Source organism: Salmo trutta, unplaced genomic scaffold (genome assembly GCF_901001165.1).
Source record: "Salmo trutta unplaced genomic scaffold, fSalTru1.1, whole genome shotgun sequence".
Taxonomy (NCBI): Eukaryota; Metazoa; Chordata; class Actinopteri; order Salmoniformes; family Salmonidae; genus Salmo; species Salmo trutta.
This window is the reverse complement of record NW_021822911.1, coordinates 5,372,900-5,378,710: the sequence shown is the minus strand read 5'-3', so window position 1 is coordinate 5,378,710 and position 5,811 is coordinate 5,372,900. Positions and strand designations below refer to the sequence as shown.

At 40.5% G+C, this 5,811-nt stretch overlaps 1 pseudogene; it reads left to right on the top strand.

Moving 5' to 3' along the window:
• The first annotated feature begins 1,279 nt into the window (after positions 1–1,279).
• Positions 1,280–2,065, top strand: LOC115186599 (zinc finger protein 180-like; annotated as a pseudogene).
• Positions 2,066–5,811: the final 3,746 nt, after the last annotated feature.

Sequence of the window (5,811 nt, the reverse complement as noted above, 5' to 3'; positions counted from 1 at the left end):
CAATTATAATCCAAAGAAGTGTAAAATGATAATATTCATAATCAACCTGGAAATGGAGGCTATTTTTGCTGTCAGCCTATGAGAACTCCCCTGAGTTTTCCCCCACGGTGGTGAATTAGTGAATAGACACAGCTTAATGTGAGTTTCCTTGAGTAGCACTCCTGATCTTGCGCTGATAGTGCGCTGTAATATTCAGAATACATTGTGAAAATGAATTTTTTAAATATATATATATTTTTTAAATATATATATTTTTTTCACCCCTTTTTTTCTCCCCAATTGGTAGTTACAGTCTTGTCTCATCGCTGCAACTCCCGTACGGACTCTGGAGAGGCGAAGGTCGAGAGCCGTGCCTCCTCCGAAACACAACCCATCCAAGCCGCACTGCTTCTTGACACAATGCCCATCCAACCTGGAAGCCAGCAGCACCAATGTGTCCGAGGAAACACCGTACACCTGGCGACCTGGTCAGCGTGCACTGCGCCCGGCCCGCCACAGGAGTCGCTAGTGCGCAATGAGACAAGGATATCCCTGCCGGCCAAACCCTCCCCTAACCCGGACGACGCTGGGCTAATTGTGCGTCGCCCCATGGGCCTCCCGGTTGCGGCTAGCTGCGACAGAGCCTGGACTCGAACCCAGAATCTCTAGTGGCACAGCTAGCACTGCGATGCAGTGCCTTAGACCACTGCGCCACTCGGGAGGCCCTTGCTCACCATTTTTGCTCCAGGCAGATATAGTACATCCTTAATTAGTGGTTTCTGCATTAGCAGGGAGGAGTTTCTACAACCAAATTGTGTGTGCATCGCCCTTGTCGCAATTTTAGCAAACACAGAAAGGTGCCTATATTTGAGAACAAAAGTTGCCTGGCACACTGCTTAGGAGTTCAACACCTTTTACTTATTTCTAGTTACTACTAATGTGAAAACAAGACTAAATATGACTATTGTTGCTCACTTGACTGTCTTAAGACAATTGTCAAGTAATTTTAACATTCATTACAGACATCAATTGTTGTACAATATCATGGCTACGCTGTTGGCATCATCTTTTTCAGTGGATTTCTACTGTTGTGGGCCTTTAACCATCTGTCTGACTTGTTCACACAGGAGAGAGACGTGACTATCGTGGATCCTCTGGGGAGCCTCAACATCATGATGCTGATGAGGCAGAGAAGAGTCTGTCCAGATCCTATCACCTCAAGTTACACCAGCAGAGACCCACAGGGAAGAAATCTATCTGCTGCTCTGACTGTGGGAAACGTTGCAAATCTTCATCAGAACTTAAAATACACCAGCGAACACACAAAGGAGAGAAATCTCACCACTGTTTTGATTGTGGGAAGAGTTACTTAAGACTAAAATCACTTCAAGTACACCTGAAAATTCACAATGGAGAGAAACCTTACAGCTGTGATCAATGTGGGAAGAGTTTTACTACATCTAGCTATCTGATTATACACCAGAGAACACATACAGGAGAGAAACCGTACAGCTGTACTCAATGTGGGAAGACTTTTACTCAGTCAAGCAACCTGTTATCACACCAGAGGACACACACAGGAGAGAAACCTTTTAGTTGTAATCAATGTGTGAAAAGTTTTATTACATCTAGAGAACTGACTGAACACCAGAGAACACACACAGGAGAGAAACCTTATAGCTGTGATCAATGTGGGAAGAGTTTTATTTCATCTAGCCATCTGACTAGACACCAGCGAGTACACACAGGAGAGAAACGATTCCACTGTTCATATTGTGGAAAAAGATTCTCAACTTCACAGAATTTGAAGAAGCACCAGAAAACACACACAGGAGAGAAATCTTATAGCTGTGATCAATGTGGGAAGACTTTTACTCAGTCAAGCTCCCTGAAATCCTACCGTAAACTACACACAGAAGAGAAACCTTTTAGCTGTGATCAATGTGGTTAGAGTTTTACTACATCTAGCTATCTGACTGTACACCAGCAGAGACACACAGGAGAGAAACCTTATAGCTGTGTTCAATTTGGGAAGAGATACTCTGATAAAAGTTATCTGATCAAACATCAGAAAATACATATATGAAGGAGTTGTTTCATGATATCAATGTCACAATGTAGAATGTTTTAACATTGTAGTTGGAGTATTTTAATGATGTCACAATGTAGAACCCTAAACGTTTGTTCCCTGTTCTATTGATTTCAACATGATATGGATATTAGCCTCAGGGGGGAAATCCAGGCTCTGAAATGGAAGAGTTACTATTTATGAGATTTAATAAAAAGTGACTAACAAAAAAAGAGCTGTGTTCCACTTACCACATTGGTCACTGGAATCAAAATGCAACACTTCAAAATGTAGCTAGCTGTTTTCTACAAATTGTCCTCTAACCAGGGATGTACACATTATTCCCAGATTCCGTGTGGTTTTTGAGCTTTTAGTTTTAACAGGACGTGCAACCTCATCTCCCTCCTCTCGGCACAATTGATTTCAACATGATATCCATGAGTGATGACAAATTAGTGTTGTGTTCCTTTGTTTAGCGACCCTTAAATTTAAATGCATCACTCCAAAATGTAGTTGACTGTCTTCTGCATGTTGTCCTCTAACCAGTGAGGTGAAAGATATCTCCCATTTCCATGTGTTTTTTTTAGTTGTGTTTTCTGATTTCCCAATTTAATCGATATCAGTGATTTATTGCTACTTGTCAAAACAACAGTGTTTCTGGTGCTTGTGCAGTTTATAAGGTGCTTGTTTAAAAAAATACAAGTAATATGATTATTGTGGCAGATGTTTGTGTATATAGCACATTTTATGTTTATGTTTTCAATTTATCCCAAACTGTTTCTGCATATTGGTTATTGATTTGGGAACGTTAAAACTGTGTTTGACATTGGGGATATCCCACCTAGCAACATGTCATTGAAAAGACGTTGAAAAGAAGACTAATATATGTCCGGCTGTAGTTGAAAGTGACGTCATTGTAAATAAGAATTTGTTCTGACAGTGATGACCTACCGGGGAACAAGCAACTAAAGGTGTTGACTCCACATGTATCAAGACAACTGGAGCACTGGGCCAGACACTCTTAAATAGAACCTGGACCAGCTCAGGTGAAACACCTTCGCACTAACGAGATGGACAAGCCAGCACAGGTGTAACACATACTGACTAACGAGGTGACACCAATCTGTGCGTCCTACGTGCTAACGAGCTAGACGTGCTAACGAGCTAGACGTGCTAACGAGCTAGACGTGCTGACGGAGCTAGACGTGCTAACGAGCTAGACGTGCTAACGAGCTAGACGTGCTAACGAGCTAGACGTGCTAAAGTCCAACCTCAAAACATTAATGGAAAAACCAAAGCCTGTAACACCTTCCCCCTTAAGACAACAAATATATCCTATATTTTTGTTGGACAAGTTTGCTCACCACCAACAGAAAACAACTTGCTGTCAAAATTAAAAACAAGAAAAAAAACACATATTTCTAAATAAACACATATTTCTAAATATTCTCTGTTTTCTTTCTATAGAATCCTAAAATTATCTGCTTACCAAAAGTGGCCCACTAGGCGGCTCGCATTCCACGCCCGGCTCCAAGCCAGCGAGCCGGGCTTCTTACCCATTTAAAGTTTGAGAATAGGTTGAGATCGTTTCGGCCCCAAGACCTCTAATCATTCGCTTTACCAGATAAAACTGCGAGACATCGAGCGCCAGCTATCCTGAGGGAAACTTCGGAGGGAACCAGCTACTAGATGGTTCGTTTAGTCTTTCACTCCTATACCCAGGTCGGACGACCAATTTGCACATCAGGACCGCTACGGACCTCCACCAGAGTTTCCTCTGGCTTCGCCCTGCCCAGGCATAGTTCACCATCTTTCGGGTCCTATTTTTCCCCACTAGCTTCTAGAACTCTCGTCTTCCTAAAACTCACTAGCTTCTAGAACTCTCGTCCCCTTGGAACGAGCCCAAACGAAACTCAAATCAAATTGTATTAGTCATGTCGGATTTCAAGAGCAAACTCCTGCAATATCTCGATAGGCATGTTGTTGGATCGGAGCCCAGTCCCCAATGTCATGCTCCAGTACATGTGGGTTGGCACATCTGAGAATGAACCCTGATATTCTAAAAGCAGGGTAACAATGTCAATATAATTGTACACAAAAATTGTCAGTTGGTTGCATAAATAATTATGATTACTAAATGTTACATTAATTGTAAATATGAAATATCAAAACCAAATGTACACCCCTTTGTTAATATGTATTGGCAATAATTAACTTAATTGTGAGGCATGGAATAATAAAACATGTATCTTTTGTCAGGCTGAATGTTTGAAATATGAGGTGATTTGAGTCATTCTTTTTCAGTCATGGAATAAAGACAATTAGCATTTGAATGTTGTCAATAAATGCTGGAGTGATGTAGGATTGTTAATGAAAATGATTATAGACCAATTTATTATACTGCGTCCATGTGTATAGGCTGCAAGCACGTTGAAATTAAGTTGTTTTCAAGTCATTGACAAAACGACCAGAAAAGACATCTTCTCCACTTTCAACTACAACCGAAGATATATTGGACGTCAGGCATAGTCTTATTTTCAACAACATGTTGCTAGGTGGGATAGCCCCAATGTCAAAACACAGTTCTAACGTGTCCAAATCAATAACCAATATGCAGAAACAGTTTGTGATATATAGAAAACCTAAACATAAAATGTGCTATATACACAAACATCTGCCACAATAATCATATTACTTGGATTTTTTTAAACAAGCATGTTATAAACTGTACAAGCATCAGAAACGCTGTTGTTTTGACAAGTAGCAATAAATCAGTGATATCGATTAGAGGGGAACTCAGGTTGTACGTGCTGTTGAAACTCACACGACTAAAAAAACACATGGAAATGGGAGATATATTTTACCTCACTGGTTAGAGGACAACCTGCAGAAGACAGTCAGCTACATTTTGGAGTGATACATTTAAATGTAGGGGTCGCTAAACAAAGGAACACAACACTTATTTGTCATAACTCATCGATAACGTGTTGAACTCAATTGTGCCGAGAGGAGGGAGATGAGGTTGCACGTCCTGTTAAAATTAACAGCTCAAAAACCACACGGAATCTGGGAATAATGTGTACATCACTGGTTAGAGGACAATTTGTAGAAAACAGCTAGCTACATGTTGAAGTGTTGCATTTTGATTCAAGTGGGTCACCAACATGGTAAGTGTAACACAGCTCTTTTTGTGTTAGTCACTTTTTGTTAAATCTCATAAATAGTAACTCTTCCATTTCAGAGCCTGGATTTTCCCCCTGAGGCTAATATCCACATCATGTTGAAATCAATAGAACAGGGGCCAAACGTTTAGGGTTCTACATTGTGACATCATTAAAATACTCCTACTACAATGTTAAAACATTCTACATTGTGACATTATTTCATTGATATCATGAAACAACTCCTTCATGTATGTATTTTCTGATGTTTGATCAGATATCTTTTATCAGAGTATCTCTTCCCACATTGAACACAGCTATAAGGTTTCTCTCCTGTGTGTATTCTCTGGTGCACTGTCAGATGGACAGATTGAATAAAACTCTTCCCACATTGACCACAGCTATAAGGTTTCTCTCCTGTGTGTATTCTCTGGTGCACTGTCAGATTGCCAGATTTATGAAAACTTTTCCCACATTGACCACAGCTATAAGATTTCTCTGCTGTGTGTATTCTCTGGTGCACTGTCAGAGATGTAGATTGAACAAAACTCTTCCCACATTGAGTACAGCTATAAGGTCTCTCTCCTGTGTGGATTCTCTGAT